The sequence below is a fragment of the Schistocerca serialis genome, chromosome 3 (assembly GCF_023864345.2).
Source record: "Schistocerca serialis cubense isolate TAMUIC-IGC-003099 chromosome 3, iqSchSeri2.2, whole genome shotgun sequence".
NCBI lineage: Eukaryota > Metazoa > Arthropoda > Insecta > Orthoptera > Acrididae > Schistocerca > Schistocerca serialis.
The window spans coordinates 241,773,330-241,793,905 of record NC_064640.1 but is presented as its reverse complement, the minus strand read 5'-3'; positions in this window follow the sequence as shown (position 1 = coordinate 241,793,905).

Genomic DNA, 20,576 nt, shown 5'->3' with positions numbered 1-20,576 from the left:
TAAGTTTTCATTGACTGAATCTAAATAAATGAAATGTTAATGAAACATTATTGTTAAACTGTTTTTTGGCTCTGAGCACTATGCGACTTAACTTCTGAGGTCATCAGTCGCCTAGAACTTAGAACTAATGAAACCTAACTAACCTAAGGACATCACACACATCCATGCCCTAGGCAGGATTCGAACCAGCGACCGTAGCGGTCGCTCGGCTCCAGACTGTAGCGCCTAGAACCGCACGGCCACCGCGGCCGGCTAAACTGTTTTTAACTAAACATCAACTTGTTAAGTATCATAATAAAAACACGATTTAAATATAAATATTTTGAAGAGTTACAACCGACTTATTATGGGAGGAGCGCCACACCCACCCACACACACACACACACACACACACCCACACATGACAATTAGTAGCTTCAACAGATATGTATCAGGCCAGATATCAAAGTAATCCATCCACAAAAAACATTATGATGCAGCCATGTCAAAATGTAAGGCACTTTGGAATCTGTGTTCAGGGTCTCCTAAAGCTTTTGACTCCTATTTCAGATCAACTGGAAAATTTCCTACTTATCCATGTCAAACAGGACGGACTTCATACCATAATTATATTCAAGATCTACTTATAGTCAAGGTTAGTCCAACTGAAACTTAAGAAGACTCACATCAGCTGCTTCTAAAGCAACTGAAAAACAATTTCTTAATGAATAACAAAGGGTTCAAAACCTATTGCTTCAAAATGTTCAAATGTGTGTGAAATCTTATGGAACTTAACTGCTAAGGTCATCGGTCCCTAAGCTTACACATTACTTAACCTAAATTATCCTAAGGACAAAGACACACACCCATGCCCGAGGCAGGACTCGAACCTCCGCCGGGACCAGCAACACAGAAAACCTGTTGCTCACGGCATCAGAAGTTTAGAAAGGCACTAATATACCTACTATGGATGTCTTCTGCCAAAACTGATAAGAACGCAAAGAATGGTTAGCAGGTTGAAAATATATAATTTTAGGTACTGTCGAGTGCTGATAGAAGTTATTTAAGAAAATCTTAATAGGCATTTTGAGAAATTCTATAAGTTAGAGGAACCAAACGCAAAGGATGGCATGTTAGTATCCATCTCGTTTCCTTTTTTAAATTGAAATGGATACTGAAGGCTAGCAGAGAAAACGTTGGAGAACTGTTTGTTTCAGAAGTGTGGAAGATGAAACAAGAAGAAGAAGATCGGAAGAACTTGCAGTATTCTGCCAAAAAGAAAAGGTTCAATCTTATTAAGTGTGTGTTGAGGGCTCTGATTCTTCTGTGCCCAGTCGATAGTGCCAATACTACAGTAGATCTGGACACATTACAATATTTTACCAGTAGTTTAGATACCTTGAACAGATATCCAACTGAAAAAAAGCACTTGCTCACCAAGTTCTGCTTCTGCCGAACGACTATTTTTACCTGTGGTGGAAAGATAATGAGGACATATAGGCTGAACATGAAAGACGAACTATTTGAACAATTGTTTGTGTTGAAATCAGTGAAATGAGTGGCACGTAAGATGTTCGCTAACAAGAGATATTTTACCGGGATGAAGTTGCTTTGAAAATACGTTTTCTGCATTTAGTATTTAAACACTTTTATTTAAAATCATTTTGTATTAAAATTTGAAATAAAAAATAGCCAAGTATTTGCGTTTTGAATTTAAATACTTTTATATTGGAACAAATAAGCCCTCGGTCACAAATATTAAGTCAAAATTGACCTGGTTTCGACGCTACTACGAGCGTCGTCTTCAGAATTAGTTCTGTTCACAGTACGAGCAGCCCTTAGCGGCTCGCCATCCCACAACTGTTCACGACGTCGCCTTTCCGGCTTAGATCTTTTTTAATATGTGACTTGTAAGTACTGCATCTTTTCCAGTCAGTACAAATTTATTTTTATTAATGTACTATATACCTAATATGTTTTAGAACAGTTAGCCTAATTATGAAGATGACGCTCATAGTAGCGTCGAAACCAGGTCAATTTTTACTTAATATTTGTGACCGAGGGCTTATTTGCTACAATATAATTCTGACACGGTCACTGAACCTTAGCAGCTATGTTCAAAGTTTTAAATACTTTTGACAAACTATTTTGCACGTCGCTGGTGCTAGCAGACCTTACTGCCACGAGCATTTGGGACGCACACCACTCGACTGCCGAGGCGCTTAGCAGTTTCGTGCAGTGTAGTAGCATTCAGCGCTCTCTCTGAACGAACTATTGAACTAGAACCCACATCACTTGTCAGATTCGAAGACATGGCTGATAAGTGGTGTCAGTCTATTTTTCATTTTCGCGACTTACACCGCTTGGCAACAAATCCAGCCAATTGTATCGAACTGTAGGCGAGGCGGGAACATATTTTCTTTATAATTGGGCGATTTTCGGCAAAAAGTCTCATTTTTGCCTTCTGGAAGTGGCCCATGTTTTCTTCTTATGTGTGTGTTTGATACGGGAGTGTGGCGGAATATCGCTAACGAGTACGCAGCACGAGGGCGAGCGGTGCCGCGGCGGCTGCACCGCCGCTGATAATGGTCAGCTCAGCTCCGGATTCCATTTTGGGCGGCGGCGGCGGCGGCGGCTGCGGCGGCCGAGCGTGAGAAGCCCGCCGAGGCACGCGGACCACACACGTCGCGTAACCAGAGCCACGCGCCTAATGACCGCCGCCGGTATTCGAACCCGACCACACACGCTCACGGAGCGCCCCTTCCCCTCTGTCGACACACGGCCACTGACACACACACACACACACACACACACACACACACACACACGACGTATTTAAACAATTAAGCCCTCAGCGCGCGCCGCCTTTTTCGGGAATCCAGCCCCTCGGCCCGACCCCTTTCGTTAGTTCCTCTGGACTGGTATCGACGCCGCGGATGCCCTTCTAATGGAGGCGCGCGAGCACACTTACACAGCTCGCTAGGAATGTCAATTAAAATTTTACCGCCCGCCCGTTTGCTTTGTTTTTCTTCCTCTCCTTTTTACGTAAGGCACAGGAACACCGCGCCGCGTACTGCGGGGTAAAATTAGGCCGATTCCTTTCACACGACCTGTCTGTGATGTGTGGACTCCTGTCATTCTTGGCGTGTCAGCGCCGTGAATTGTCAGCTGAGTGGAAAGAGAGAGGATCGTGGCTCGTGGTATGGTGGGCGGGAAGGGGGAGGGGGCGGGAAGAAGGGGGAAGGGGTGCGGAAGGGGCGAAGGTGATGCGCACGGAACGGGTGCGCCGTAAAAGAAAGGCGAAAAACCAAGTTCGTTAACCGATTCATAACAAGTGTTATCACACCTGTCATACCAATACTGTTGTGACATTTCCGACACGCAGATTGTTCCACGTAACATTCGACGCCTAATTTATCATAAAAACTCATTATATTAAAAAGAAATGTGACTTAGAGCCATTATTTTCCTGTTTGTTTTCTCTTTGTAACACTTTAACCGCCGAAATATTAAAACAGTTACAAAGTTTCATAGTACAATGTACTCTTTAATGGCATATGGCAGCATTTGAAAACATAAACGGATTATTGCAGCTTACTTTTGGAGTAAAGCATTTCATAATATCAACCATATGGTGTGCGAAATGTTAATACTTACTCTACCGCGCCGGCCTGTGTGGCTGAGTCATTCTAGGCGCTTCCGTCTGGAACCGTGGGACCGCTACGTTCGCAGGTTCGAATCCTGCCTCGGGCATGGATGTGTGTGGTGTCCTTAGGTTAGTCAGGTTTACGTAGTTCTAAGTTATCGGGTGCTAATGACCTCAGAAGTCGAGTCCCATAGTGCTCAGAGCCATTTGAACCTTACTCTACCGCGACAGTGCAGTTGTACGACAGCTACCCCATAACCATAGCTACTGTGATGGTAAACTTTGGCTTTGTAATTTGCATATTTCTTGATATTATTGTAAAAAGCTTCACTGCAAACGTTCGAGGGTGTTACATTACTGTAATAATAAATTAGGCAAGCAGTGAAACATAACCATTGCTGTATATCGCTGAGTAATATACAAGTGGGTGTTTATCGCACTGCAAAATATTCTTCTCTTTTCGAGGTGTCATAATTGGAAAACTTTTTGCCGTTGATTATTTATTTTCGGTATCCCTGTATACGGTAGCTAGTTGTTTTAGAGGAATGTTTCAGAAAGGCGGTCTGCATTACGGCATTTACTTTTAGAAAATTTTTCGAGCCAAAATGGTCACACTGAATTCTTCGTTCACTGATGTATTACGCGCTACATTGAGCTACAGAATGTTGTATATGATATATTCTCTACTTTTAATTTTTATTTTTGGAGAGGCTGAGCCGCGCGGGATAGCCGAGCGGTCTGGGGCGCTGCAGTCAAAGACTGTGCGGTTGGTCCCGGCGGAGGTTCGAGTCCTCCCTCGGGCATGGGTATGTGTGTTTGTCCTTAGGATAATTTAGGTTAAGTAGTGTGTAAGCTTAGGGACTGATGACCTTAGCAGTTAAGTCCCATAAGATTTCACACACATTTGAACATTTTTGGGCCGGCCGGTGTGGCCGTGCGGTTCTAGGCGCTTCAGTCTGGAACCGCGTGACCCCTATGGTCGCAGGTTCGAATCCTGCCTCGGGTATGGATGTGTGTGATGTCCTTAGGTTAGTTAGGTTGAAATAGTTTTAAGTTCTAGGGGACTGATGACCACAGATGTTAAGTCCCATACTGCTCAGAGCCATTTGAACCATTTTTTAAAACATATTTGGAGAGGCTGCGTCATCACTCGCACGGTTACTTTGTAACCGTTTCCCCATGTTTGAAGCAGTTACTACCTAATTTTACCTACATTAAGTCCGTTTCCTCCTCTCTCAGCAATGTGTTTCCGTGATGCCACTGTATTCTACATCATTAATCTGAATCACTGCTACCTTAAGACGGAAGACAGGAGAAACTTACTACCATTTTTATCCTGTAAGGAAAGTTATTGTACGATCTTTTGTTATAGTGTAAGACGTCTAGATCATTAGAGATGTGTCAGTAGCCCTGTTGGACAAGGATAGAGAAAAGAAGCGGCCGACATCTGCATTAAGGATCAGAGTGAAATGATCTTATAGCATTTACTGGCGGGGTTCCGCAGCCGTATTGCAAGTCTTCTTGGTTGACACTACTTTGGCGACTTGGGTATCAGTCACGATGAAACTAAAGATGGACACATAACACCCAGTCCCCTGCCGGGAATCGAACACGGTCCCTCTTGTATAGTAGGCGGTAACGCTACCGCTGCGCTACGTTGGCGGACAATATTAAAGAAACACCCGGATGTTCGCCTCACCTCACTTATGGGAACCACAGAAAATTCCGATCCTGATCGCCGAATGAGATTTGACAGGTAAAATAACCCTCCCCTTTTATTTATACTGCGCCATTCAATTTGTTGTCTACAAATTGAATTATACAAGGGCGTGCTGAAAAGTAATGTCTCCGATTATTTTACGCAGAAACTTTTAAAGCTTTTTAAATAAAAGATACGTTATCAACATTCTGTATCTCTGTTCTTCATGTCTACGTACCTGCAGCGTTCTGCCGCTAGAGGGCTCCGAATTGCAGCGCGTAACAGGGTGGTGTGTAACGTAACTACGTCGCAACGTGACAAACAGCGTGCTGTAATCGACATCCGAATTCCAAGAGTCTATCCACACATCGAGCACCCTCTCCCGGAGCATCACAATGCCAGCCCACACAAGTGCGCTTCGACAACTGCAACGATTGGACGCCTTGGTTCACAATCATCGATCATCCTCCACACAGTCCTGACTTGGCACCGCCAGATTTTCATCTGTTTCAAAACTTAAAAAACACCTTCGAGAACTTCAATACGATAGTGATGAAGTGGCGTTAGTAGAGATGATGTTGTGGCTCCGTCAACAAAGTCAAACATTCTACAGTGACGATATCAACAAAATACCCTATCGTTGGGAGAAATGTGTTCGTCGCCAGAGTGACTATGTTGAGAAATAAAAATGTAGGCATGAAGAATAAAGACGCAAACTGTTAATAAAGTTTGTTTTACTTGAAACACCTTAATAGTTTAAACATTAAAAATTGGGGTGCACTATTTTTCAGCACGCCCTCGTACTTGTGGAATCACACTACAGAAAAACTACTTACATTGAAGATTTCATTTTATTTGCTTATCAGACTTCCGGGCATCGTTCGAAAAGGATGATCCTTCATTGTCTGGGGACTTCTCAGGCATAGCGAACACGTACAGGATGCACATGCCGCGCGGGATTAGCCGAGCGGTCTTAGGCGCTGCAGTCATGGACTGTGCGGCCGGTCCCGGCGGTGGTTCGAGTCCTCCCTCGGGCGTGGGTGTGTGTGTTTGTCCTTAGAACAATTTAGGTTAAGTAGTGTGTAAACTTAGGAACTGATGACCTTAGCAGTAAAGTCCCATAAGATTTCACACACATTTGAACATTTTGATGCACATGCCCATATCCGACTTACAGTATGAGAGGAATAGTATTCCCAACGTAACAGATGGGCGCAGCTACTCCGTCTACGGGTGAATGCAGGTGTCCTCCATAAGAGACTTTCAGCTCTCTATACTGTGCGAAATGTTTGTAACGCTTAACATCGTTGTAAACATTTCCACCATCACCGCTACAGCGATACTAACTAGCATTAATATATTCTCTCACTAACCAATTTGTGTGCCATCCTACCTACATTCTAAGGAAGAAAAAAGAAAGAAAGAAAGATACAACGCACCACGAAGGAATTATCCGATCGGGACGGAAATCGGTAGACGGAATGTAAAGGTACAGACCGACAAACGATCACGATTTAAAAAATAAATTAAAGTAAAAAAATAAAAAATAAAATTAAAATTAAAATTAAAAAGTTGAAAAAATAGATGATTTATTCGAGAGAAAGAGCTTCAGAAACGCAGGAAGTCAGCAACCTTTTGGTCCACCTCTGGCCCTTATGTAATCAAGTATTCGGCTTGGTGTTGATTGATAAAGTTGTTGGATGTCCAGCTGACCGTACGACTTCGCTAGTCGTTGGGGCTCTGTTCGAAACGGGCCTCACCACTCATGACAATTCTACTCCAGTCAATGAGAGTCCAGGTGGAAGAAGTGTCAAGAGAGGCATCCGACAGGGGTGGGATACCAACCCGACTGTCGCCCGCATACAGTCCACAAGACTTTCTGCAAACCTGACGTAATTTTGATGTCACATGCTGTATCGGAGACGAAAAGAGGCTGTCTATTTACAGTCGTGGTTATTCGGTTCACAACACGTGAAGCGAACATGATGTTCTAAACAATAACATTCACCTCAAGTAGAGAGAACTAGAAGATACACTTTTTTTCGTTACTGCATGATACGTTAACTTTGAAGTTAAGTCGTTTATATACACTCCTGGAAATGGAAAAAAGAACACATTGACACCGGTGTGTCAGACCCACCATACTTGCTCCGGACACTGCGAGAGCGCTGTACAAGCAATGATCACACGCACGGCACAGCGGACACACCAGGAACCGCGGTGTTGGCCGTCGAATGGCGCTAGCTGCGCAGCATTTGTGCACCGCCGCCGTCAGTGTCAGCCAGTTTGCCGTGGCATACAGAGCTCCATCGCAGTCTTTAACACTGGTAGCATGCCGCGACAGCGTGGACGTGAACCGTATGTGCAGTTGACGGACTTTGAGCGAGGGCGTATAGTGGGCATGCGGGTGGCCGGGTGGACGTACCGCCGAATTGCTCAACACGTGGGGCGTGAGGTCTCCACAGTACATCGATGTTGTCGCCAGTGGTCGGCGGAAGGTGCACGTGCCCGTCGACCTGGGACCGGACCGGAGCGACGCACGGATGCACGCCAAGACCGTGGGATCCTACGCAGTGCCGTAGGGGACCGCACCGCCACTTCCCAGCAAATTAGGGACACTGTTGCTCCTGGGGTATCGGCGAGGACCATTCGCAACCGTCTCCATGAAGCTGGGCTACGGTCCCGCACACAGTTAGGCCGTCTTCCGCTCACGCCCCAACATCGTGCAGCCCGCCTCCAGTGGTGTCGCGACAGGTGTGAATGGAGGGACGAATGGAGACGTGTCGTCTTCAGCGATGAGAGTCGCTTCTGCCTTGGTGCCAATGATGGTCGTATGCGTGTTTGGCGCCGTGCAGGTGAGCGCCACAATCAGGACTGCATACGACCGAGGCACACAGGGCCAACACCTGGCATCATGGTGTGGGGAGCGATCTCCTACACTGGCCGTACACCACTGGTGATCGTCGAGGGGACACTGAATAGTGCACGGTACATCCAAACCGTCATCGAACCCATCGTTCTACCATTCCTAGACCGGCAAGGGAACTTGCTGTTCCAACAGGACAATGCACGTCCGCATGTATCCCGTGCCACCCAACGTGCTCTAGAAGGTGTAAGTCAACTACCCTGGCCAGCAAGATCTCCGGATCTGTCCCCCATTGAGCATGTTTGGGACTGGATGAAGCGTCGTCTCACGCGGTCTGCACGTCCAGCACGAACGCTGGTCCAACTGAGGCGCCAGGTGGAAATGGCATGGCAAGCCGTTGCACAGGACTACATCCAGCATCTCTACGATCGTCTCCATGGGAGAATAGCAGCCTGCATTTCTGCGAAAGGTGGATATACACTGTACTAGTGCCGAAACTGTGCATGCTCTGTTGCCTGTGTCTATGTGCCTGTGGTTCTGTCAGTGTGATCATGTGATGTATCTGACCCCAGGAATGTGTCAATAAAGTTTCCCCTTCCTGGGACAATGAATTCACGGTGTTCTTATTTCAATTTCCGGGAGTGTATATGTAAAGGTTTGCATTCATATAGACTGGGCTGTGGATAGTGGAGAAATACAGATGTCAGCAATAATTAACTCCGAAACTAACTGAAAAAACTGTACTACTTTTTCTAAAATGCCTTCATCAACTTCGAAAGTGAGACGACTTATTTATTTAAAAGCAAAAAAGAAAAAAAAAAGCTGAAACCAGCGAGCATTGAATCCAATAACATATATATACAACAGTGTTCAATAAGTTGGCTCAACAAAATAGGTTTGTTTTCAGAAACTCTGAAACTACAGTGACGTAAAAAATCACAAGATCGAAAGATAATTACATAGAGTAATGAATACATTTTTCTACGTAACATAATTAAGTGATTAACATTGAAAGATCGCAGGTTAATGTAAGCGAGAGGTAAGCCATTGCAAATGTGAAATTCTGGTACATTAATAGCACAAGTAACAGCTAGAAAGTTGAATTCGAACATGAAAACCTGAATGCATTGTGTTGTACAGGTGCCGTATGTCAGTTTGTGGGATCGAGCTCCATGTCTGTTGCACTTGGTTTGCTAATACATGGACGGTTAATGCTGGTTGTGGATAACGCTGGAGTTTTCATCCGATGATGTCCCATATCTACTCGACTGGTGACAGATCTGGTGACGGAGCAGGCCAAGGCAACATGTCGACAAACAGCAGAGCATGTTGGGCTACAACAGCGGTATGTCGGCGGGATAGAAAACGCACCCTGCAATGCTGTTCATGAATGGCAGCACAACAGGTTGAATCACCAAACTGGCGTACAATTTTGCAGTCAGGGTGCGTGGGATAATCACGAGAGCGCTCCTTCTGTCATACGAAATCGCTCACCAGACCCTAACTCCATGTGTAGGTCGAGTGTGTCTAGCATGCAGACCGGTTGGTTGCAGGCCCTCAACTGGCCACATTCTAAACAAACCCACGGCCATCACTGACGCCGAGGCGGAATCAGCTTTCATCGGAAAACACTCCAGATCTCCACCCTATCCTTAACGAACTGTCGCCTGGCACCAATGAAGTCATAAATGGCGGTGGTTTGGGGGTCGGTGGAATGCAGGCTACAGGACGTCTGGTTCGGAGCTGTCTTTAAAGTAACCGATTTGTAACAGTTCGTTGTGTCACTGTGATGCCAACTGCTCCCAATATTGCTGCTGCAGATGCAGTACGATGCGCCATAGCTTCACGCTGAACACGATGTTCGTTCCTTTCGATAGTACCATGTGGCTGTCCGGAGCTCGGTCTTCTTGCGACCTTACGTCCTCGTGACTACCACTGCCAGCAATTATATACTGTTGCTACACTCCCGCCAAGTCTTTCTGCAGCACCGCAGAAGGAACAACCAGCTACTCATAGCCCTATTACACGACCTCTTTCAAACTCAGTGGGGTGCTGATAATAGCATCTTTGTTGCCTTAAAGGCATTCTTGACAATCATCAACTAACCACGCCCAGTCTCAATGGTAACCAACCCTCACTATCGTTACTGCACGCATTTAAATAGATCCTGATTTGATTTCTCATTGTGACGCTACTAACACCACTCTTATGTGACTAGCGTGAAATATGAATAAACATTATCTTCAAGATCTAGAAAAATGCTTACCAACTTTAGTTTATGTCACACAAATTTTTCTTGGTGTTGCGATTTTTTCCCATCAGCGTAGTTTCAGTAGCTGGTCTCTAATTAGAAGGGATGGGTAGCCGTTCCAGCAAATGAATTAAAGCAGCATCTCATTTCTATATTATTACTACTATCGCTTGCGCTTTTGTCCCGTATTTTGCGCGGGGTTGGCGTGGTTAAATCGGATTTGGCATGTTAATGTGAAAGGGTGGCAGGATGCCCCCAGCACGGAATCAGAGTACCCCATCTGTCTGCGTCCAGTGTAAATCATGGAAAAGTGCGGATGTGTTTCCAATGTCCGCGAGTCGTGTAACTGAGGCGGGACGTGGGGACCAGCCCGGTATTCACCTAGAGGGATCTGGGAAACCGCCTAAAAACCACATCCAGGCTGGCTGGCACACCTGCCCTCGTCGTTAATCCGGCGGGCGGATTCGATCCGGGGCCGGCGCCTCTACCTGAGTCCAGGAAGCACCGCATTAGCGCTCTCGGCTAACCTGGCGGGTTCCCATTTATATATTATTCCTAGTTAATAAATGTAGTTTCAAAACACTGAGGATCTCTCAAAACCGCTTCGGTTCTGGCAACATTTGTTGTACCAAAATTATGAAAAACGTCAAATTTGTGGTTACAGATGTATTTCAGTTGAAAACACTTCTGTTTAGCAAAGAAGTGTCCTAAAAATAATAGTTCGTAAATTTTCCTTTATATCTATATCTACATCTACAGCCATACTCCGCAAGCCACTGGTGGTGTGTGGTGGAGGGTACCTTCAGTACCTCTATCGGTTCTCCTTCCTATTCCAGTCTCGTATTGTTCGTGGAAAGAAAGATTGTCGGTAGGCCTCTGTGTGGGCTTTAATCTCTCTGATTTTATCCTCATGGTCTCTTCGCGAGATATAAGTAGGAGGGAGCAATATACTGCTTGACTGCTCGGTGAAGGTAAGTTCTCGAAACTCCCAACAAAACCCCGTACCGAGCTACTGAGCTTCTGTCTTGCAGAGTCTTCCACTGAAGTTTATCTATCATCTCCGTAACACTTTCGCGATTACTAAATGATCCTGTAACGAAGCGCGCTGCTCTCCGTTGGATCTTCTCTATCTCTTCTATCAACCCTATCTGGTACGGATCCCACACCGGTGAGTATCCAAGCAGTGGGTGAACAAGTATACTGTAACCTACTTCCTTTGTTTTCGGACTGCATTTCCTTAGGATTCTTCCAATGAATCTCAGTCTGTCATCTGCTTTACCGACGATTAATTTTATATGGTCATTCCATTTTAAATCACTCCTAATGCATACTCCCAGATAATTCATGGAATTAACTGCTTCCAGTTTTTGACCTGCTATATTGTAGCTAAATGATGAAGGATCTTTCTTTCTATGTATTCGCAGCACATTACACTTGTCTACATTGAGATTCAATTGCCATTCCCTGTAGCATGCGTCAGATCGTTGCAGATCCTCCTGCAGCCTCATTCTAAACAAACCCACGGCCATCACTGACGTCGAGGCGGAATCAGCTCTCATCGGAAAACGGGTAAGACTAGGTTACCTTTTAATTCTTTTACAAAAGTCAGTAATTTTTTACTTTTTATTTTGAGCAGTAATTTGTTATATCATATTAAAGAAGTGTTTCTAATATTTATTCGCGTCTGCGTGTTTTGTGCATAATTTGTGAACTATTGACAATGACAATTCGCTTCTGAGAGAGAGAGAGAGAGAGAGAGAGAGAGAGAGAGAGAGAGAGAACTCTTCTAGTTACATAACATCTAATACTACAGAACACACATCTGTTAACTAATAAGGTAGTCCCAGATTCTTGTAGAAACTTGAAGTAGAAAGAATTTTTTTTTTTTTCAGATACCGCAGGATGCAAACATCTCGTACAGCTATGTTACACATCGCAATTCAACGCTTATAACCACTACACCAAGACTAACTACCGATAGTTACTTTTTTGTACTGTAGCTTAAGCAGACCGTACTAAGAAAGATGTGCTTTATAAATCTTCAAGGTGCCATTGCCTTCATAACAAATAGGTTAAAATACGAAATTACAGAATCCACTATGATGTTTCCCAAGCATCAAGCATCGAATATTAACGAAAGTCGATAACAGTTCTTGTGGTCTGCGACAAGTGCGAGTGACGTCTAAATTACGTTATATTTACAGAAAGTCTTCTGAACTGAAGGTCCGCCAAACAGGAGTGATGATCTGGGATTCCACTTATTTTCATAGTAGGAACCCTTTGGTTGTCGTCTTAGGCACCCTTACCGCGCAGCGGTAAGTAGACGATATTCGACGTCACGTTTTCTTTTCCTTCGCGACACGCCAATCTGTGCTTCAATTTCAAGAACATAATGCCCGCACGCACGCAGCGAGAATTTCTACCTCATGACCTCGTGCTTGTCAAACCCAACCTTGGAAAACAAGGTCGCCGGATCTCTCCCCAACTGAGAATGTTTGGAGCATTGTGGGTGGGGCCCTAGAGCCAACTCGAGATTCCGACGATCTGAAGCTCCAATTGGACAGAAATTGCACAATATCCCTCAGGAGGAAATCTAACAACTCTATCAATCAATCCGAAGCCGAATAACTGCTTGCATAAGAGCCAGAGATGGACCAACAAGTTGTGAAGCTGTTTCTTCTGAATAAATCTTCCAATTTCCTTTTTTTGCTTTTTAAGTTGTAATCTGAGATCCGAACGGGGGACTACTTTATCTCCGGAATATTTTACCCAAAAGGATGCCATCAACATTTAACCATACAGTAAAGCTGTATGCCCTCGTGAAAAATTACGGCTGTACTTTCCCCTAGCTTTCAGCCGTTCGCAGTACCACCACAGCAACGCCGTTTTGGTTAATGTTATAATCATCCAGACTGGTGCCCCTGCAACTACTGAAAAGGCTGCTGCCCCTCTTCAGGAATCAAATGTTTGTCTGGCCTCTCAACAGATACCCCTCCGTTGTGATTGCGCCTACGGTACGGCTATCTGTATCGCTGAGGCACGCAAGCCTTCCCACCCACAGCAACATGGTTCATGGGGGAGGAGGGGGGATGACGATGTTAAGCTCGGCTATTCGTGGTATTCCTTGGGCCTGGGCTACGTGTCTGCAAGGATAATATAATCATATTAACTATATTATATAATTTATTATCATATATAATTATAATCAACAAGAATAACGAAACAGCGCACTAAACAGGACTCACATAAGCAATCGAATTGGTGTCAACTAAGGCTTTTATCAGGTCGTTGGTGGCGAGGAGAAATTCAAATATCCTAAATTTCAGATGGTGTGAAATTTAAAAAATTAAGGGGAAATTTTAAAGTCAAAGCCACCAGCTGTTGTGAAATAAACAAAGGCAGAAAATTAAAAAAAAAATCAAAGATGGTGTTGGAGGAATATTTAATAACTGGTGGGAAATCTACAAAATCTAAGGTTGTGGACCTAGCCTAGTTGTGCTTTGTGCACCTATCCCCACCTTCTTGCCAACCAATCACATCCAAATAAATAGCCTCGTCCTTCCACTTTCCAGATAATCGGAGTGTAGTATCAATATGATGCATAAAAATGCCGCCACATATGCAATAAAAATATGTAACACTCAGCTGAATGTCAAAGATATGCATTATTTCCGTGAAAGTCAAAGATATTTGTGTACACATACATACCTCTTGTGCAAAGGATGATGCCAACTTGCATTATTTGACTGAAAGTCAAAGATATTTATGTACACCTTTATTTAATAAGTGTAATGTTGTTACGATGTGTAAAAATGGCGCCAAGTTTCATTACTTCATTGAAAGTTAAAGGTACTCGTGTTTGAAACATGTGCTTCCACTCACTCACACACACACACACACACACACACACACACACACACACACACACACACATACATACACATTTTAAAAATTTTTGTTTTATACTACAGTATTTCACATAACATTAAAAAAATATCGCTCAGTAGCCGAAAACCCCTGGTAACTAACACTCCTAGTACGGTAATTGAAAGCCACCAGTAGCAGGAATCACCTAGCTGCTGAAACCCCAGCAATAGCTGACATCCCAGTAACTAACACCCCAGCAGCTAACACCCACAGCATCTAACACCCATAGAGCAGTTGACATACGAAGTAGCTGTGACCTCCCACAGTGGGTGACACCCTCAGTAGCGTACAACCGCTGCACTGTGGGATTATATATTGACTCAGTTTTATGGGCAATGTTTAAAAATGTATAAATAGTCAACTTAAGTCGTTAGTGAAACACACAAACACAAATGCACACACACATACACACGCACACACTGAAGCACAGACACCACAAGGTTATTCAGCTGCCCGTACTGATATGGTTTCATGCAAGACGCTATGTTGTACCTGGCTTTCACAAACCACTCACAAGATTTTCATATCCTCTCGCTCGCTACGCGCAAATTATTAACCTTACAGAAAAAAAGAAGGGGATGTTTTCGTAGGGTTTTCAATGTAGTTAAGTTTCGTACTGGGATACGTTGTCGCTGGAGTTATTCAGGAAAAACGTACAAAAGTGACCTTCAAATGAGTTTATGCCACAACACTCATCCCTCACCAATCAAGATTCCTAATATGTTGTTCGTGACACTCTCCCCTAATAATGTACAAAAATCTCTGACTACATTAGTTATTCCCGATATTCGACCTTTTTTGCTCTCTACTGATTTGACTGTTACGCCACCAGTATAGTCGGCTCTTTCGTTAACATCATTAACTTAAAGATGCCAGTGGAGGTTATGAAAGAGAAACAACTTTCGTAAACGTTAGACTAAAACTAATTACGGTGAAAATTCGAGCCAAGCTTAACCCTTAAAATGTAATTGTTTATTGTATGCTGTTAAAATTAACAAAATTGTTGAATAATTTTATCAAAAAATGTCAGTTTTACAATATATAACTGTTCGGCTACGCTGGTGGTCTAATAAGACCACAGAGGTCCAGTATGGGAAATAATCCGTGCAGTCGCAAATTTTTGTACAGTGGCAGGAGAGAGTGCCATGAACAGTATACTAGAAATCCTCACCACTGAGACCGCATGTGAGAGTAAGGATGCATCTGAAGGCTTCCTTTGTGCGTTTTTCTTGAATAACGCGGAAACTACGACCTCGAACAAAAACTTGTCACAGTACAAAATTTAACTATATTGAATTTCTTACAAAAAGGTCCTGTTCCGTTTTCCTGGGGGACTAACAGTTCGTACGTGGCGAGTGAGAGGATATGAAAATCACATGCGTGGTTTTTGATGGCCATATATAATACTGCGGGTTGCATAAAACGACATCTGCTGGTTCAGCTGAATGACACTTTGTCTTACAGAGAGAATGGGAAGTTAAAGAACACCTTAAACCGAAAATACAGTCTTTTCTTTACAATGTTTGTTACTTACAATGATTTTTACATACGATGTTTTTGTGTACAGTGTTTTTACATTCAATGTATTCATATACATTATTTTTTACACATTCACTCTATGAGCAATAACAATCGATCACTAAATTTCCATTCGAAAAGTGTAGGTCAAGATGAGGATAATATGAGTGAGGAGTATGTGAATTCACTCGAATAGCAAGTTTTGATAGTTACCTTAAATTACAATCTACGGTTCACGTTTTTCACACACTTATTCAGGTGTTTACAATTTTACAGGTACGTACAATGAGTTTGCGTCAATTACAGCCCACAACAACATTAAAAATCTACAGTTTACCATCATTTTACAGGTATTTAAATTTTTAACAATAGAAACCTATCGCCATATTTTTTTGCACTAATCACCACAAACCACCGTATTTATGATGTCGGGAATTATCGGACATGCGTCATGTTGTGCAGATAAAGCAAATTTTTGTTGAGCAATAGTAGAAACAAAATGCTGCTTAGACTGAATGACGTACTGCACAGTCGTGTGTACTTTCAAATCCAGCACACAATGCCTCTAATCGTAAATGGTTAACCGATTAGGAGTAGGTTGTTTTATACTTTTCGCTCTGTGCACTATGTGCCTACATTCAGTCTCGCGATCAAATATTTTTGCTAAGACACCAAAAAATTTTGCGATAAGTTCGCCAGTAAGTTCGTCTCTCATTACGACAACACCTTTTGTATTGACAAGTGAGATGTTGTAAACGTTGTTATCCCGGTAAGCAGACATATCGCACGGTTTGTGAACATCACTCCAGATATCCTCACAGAAATTTGAAATTTTAATGTGGTAAATTTAGATGTTTATGTCTGTTTAGCTCGGATTTAAATGATTTGGCGCAACCTTGTTTAATAAATATCCATAGTGAAAGTCGAAAAGAATCGTTTTAGCAATGAAATTTTCACTTTGCACCTGATTGTGCGCTGATATGACACTGCCTGGCAGATTAAAACTGTGTCCCGGAGCGAGACTCGAAGGCATAGGTTCCGAGTTCGAGTCTCGCTCTGGCAGACAGATTTAATCTGCCAGGAGATTTCGTAATATCAATAGCCAAAATTGTCATTGCGACTGAAATATCTTTATAAAAGTCTACATTAAGCCTGCCCAGCTCAATGAAGGTTAAATTTTCGTTAAAAATGTCGCTCCTTTGAAATTACTACAGTTGCCCCATATCTACGTCCCCGATGTGTTGCTAGTCTTACATTCATAATCGTTAAAGCATTTTTCTTAGTTTTGCTGAAAATACAATTATTCATGAGTTTGAAGAAATTTTTCGAGCTCATTGGTTACACTCATGGGTTTCTGTATTTTAATCGGAATGTATGGCTTCATCTAGCGATCTTTTCTAAACGATAAGATTCGATGAATCATTTTAAAAACCTGTTTATGTTGTAAACATTGTTTTATATTTCTGTGGTGAACGATTTAGGTTAATCTTGGCATGTGAAGTTGAAAATAATTACTTTAATTTCTTACTGTGTTATGGTGAAGTCATTTTTATCTGGACGCATTAGAAATTCGGAACGTAAATCGTGAGTAATTTCTGGGTATTCAAGAGCTACTTCTACTAATACCCACGTTATAACTGCATGGATTGTCATCCAATCTCAAAACGTTTGACATTCTGGACACTAGGAGATGCAGAAACATCAAGCAGCAGTCTAGGCTACTCCCATGAAGATAAATGAAGTAAGAACTGTCAATTTTATAATCATGATTGGCCATGAATCTGTTGGTGGCAACTGCGTATCTGGAAGAACAAAGGTGAAAACAGGGAACACCGAAAGAATTAACAAAGTGGAAATTATGGTAGTAGTCAAAGTTCTCACAGTAGCAGTGTCAGGCATATACCGGGTGATCAAAAAGTCAGTATAAATTTGAAAACTGAATAAATCACGGGATAATGTAGATAGATAGGTACAAATTGACACACATCCTTGGAATGACATGGGGTTTTATTAGAACAAAAAAAAAAATACAAACGATCAAAAAATGTCCGACAGATGGCGCTTCATCTGATTAGAATAGCAATGATTAGCATAACAAAGTAGGACAAAGCGAAGATGATGTTCTTTACAGGAAATGCTCAATATGTCCAACATCATTCCTCAACAATAGCTGTAGTCGAGGAATAATGTTGTGAACAGCACTGTAAAGCATGTCCGGAGTTATGGTGAGGCATTGGCGTCGGATGTCGTCTTTCAGCATCCCTATAGATGTCGGTCGATCACGATACACTTGCGACTTCAGGTAACCCCAAAGCCAATAACCGCACGGACTGATGTCTGGGGCCTGGGAGGCCAAGCATGACGAAAGTGGCGGCTGAGCACACGATGTTCTAATAAAACTCCATGTCATTCCAAGCATGTGTGTCAATATTTACCTCTCTATCAACACTCCTGGAAATTGAAATAAGAACACCGTGAATTCATTGTCCCAGGAAGGGGAAACTTTATTGACACATTCCTGGGGTCAGATACATCACATGATCACACTGACAGAACCACAGGCACATAGACACAGGCAACAGAGCATGCACAGTTTCGGCACTAGTACAGTGTATATCCACCTTTCGCAGCAATGCAGGCTGCTATTCTCCCATGGAGACGATCGTAGAGATGCTGGATGTAGTCCTGTGGAACGGCTTGCCAAGCCATTTCCACCTGGCGCCTCAGTTGGACCAGCGTTCGTGCTGGACGTGCAGACCGCGTGAGACGACGCTTCATCCAGTCCCAAACATGCTCAATGGGGGACAGATCCGGAGATCTTGCTGGCCAGGGTAGTTGACTTACACCTTCTAGAGCACGTTGGGTGGCACGGGATACATGCGGACGTGCATTGTCCTGTTGGAACAGCAAGTTCCCTTGCCGGTCTAGGAATGGTAGAACGATGGGTTCGATGACGGTTTGGATGTACCGTGCACTATTCAGTGTCCCCTCGACGATCACTAGTGGTGTACGGCCAGTGTAGGAGATCGCTCCCCACACCATGATGCCGGGTGTTGGCCCTTTGTGCCTCGGTCGTATGCAGTCCTGATTGTGGCGCTCACCTGCACGGCGCCAAACACGCATACGACCATCATTGGCACCAAGGCAGAAGCGACTCTCATCGCTGAAGACGACACGTCTCCATTCGTCCCTCCATTCACGCCTGTCGCGACACCACTGGAGGCGGGCTGCACGATGTTGGGGCGTGAGCGGAAGACGGCCTAACGGTGTGCGCGACCGTAGCCCAGCGTCATGGAGACGGTTGCGAATGGTCCTCGCCGATACCCCAGGAGCAACAGTGTCCCTAATTTGCTGGGAAGTGGCGGTGCGGTCCCCTACGGCACTGCGTAGGATCCTACGGTCTTGGCGTGCATCCGTGCGTCGCTGCGGTCCGGTCCCAGGTCGACGGGCACGTGCACCTTCCGCCGACCACTGGCGACAACATCGATGTACTGTGGAGACTTCACGCCCCACGTGTTGAGCAATTCGGCGGTACGTCCACCCGGCCTCCCGCATGCCCACTATACGCCCTCGCTCAAAGTCCGTCAACTGCACATACGGTTCAAGTCCACGCTGTCGCGGCATGCTACCAGTGTTAAAGACTGCGATGGAGCTCCGTATGCCACGGAAAACTGGCTGACACTGACGGCTGCGGTGCACAAATGCTGCGCAGCTAGCGCCATTCGACGGCCAACACCGCGGTTCCTGGTGTGTCCGCTGTGCCGTGCGTGTGATCATTGCTTGTACAGCCCTCTCGCAGTGTCCGGAGCAAGTATGGTGGGTCTGACACACCGGTGTCAATGTGTTCTTTTTTCCATTTCCAGGAGTGTACATTATTCCGTGGTTTATTAAAGTTTTCAAATTTATACTGACTTTTTGATCACCCGGTATATACATCCAGGTATATCAGTTTAAAACAATAGATTTGGTATCAAAAGCCACGGTACAAACAAAATACGACACGAATATTGTACTATCCTGAGGTCTTAGCTGTAGAGCTTATAAACAAAAAACCAAGGCAAACGCAGTGCTAAAAACCACTAGAAGAGGACGGTTTCAGATTAGCATACGAAAACGAAATACCAGCGGACATAGCACATAACGGAACCAGTGCCACGTCCCGTCATCAGGTGAACATATGGCACTGTACGCAGTCAGAATCTAGTGTTGGAACAGGAAAAGGGATCAGAACGATCAGCCACATTAAAACGGTGTTTCTGGCACATTTATTAGAATATGGTCACAAGTTACAACATGTGTTCCTTAAAGTGGTGTACAAATTCTCCTACCAGACTGCCTGCCCCTATCACCACCGCAACCATTAAAGCAGCTCAATCTGGCGTCACGGAGACAATAAGAGTACAGGTGCACTGAAGGGTAGTGATTGTAGCAGTTAGTTTTTTAGTTAATGAGTTCACTCGTTAGTAAGTCGAATGTTTGGTTAGTTAGTTAGCTACTCAGATGATCTGTATGATAATTAAAAGTAGTGTGGCTTCATGACCACGAAAAAAGCAAAACTTATCCGAATCTGCGGAAAAAAATAATATTTGGATCAACATTTGTAAAACTCTAATTCTTCACCTCTCAAATTCCACCCTATGGGGAGAGAGGGAGAGTTTTAGTTTTAGTGAATCAAAATTTACGAAGTAAA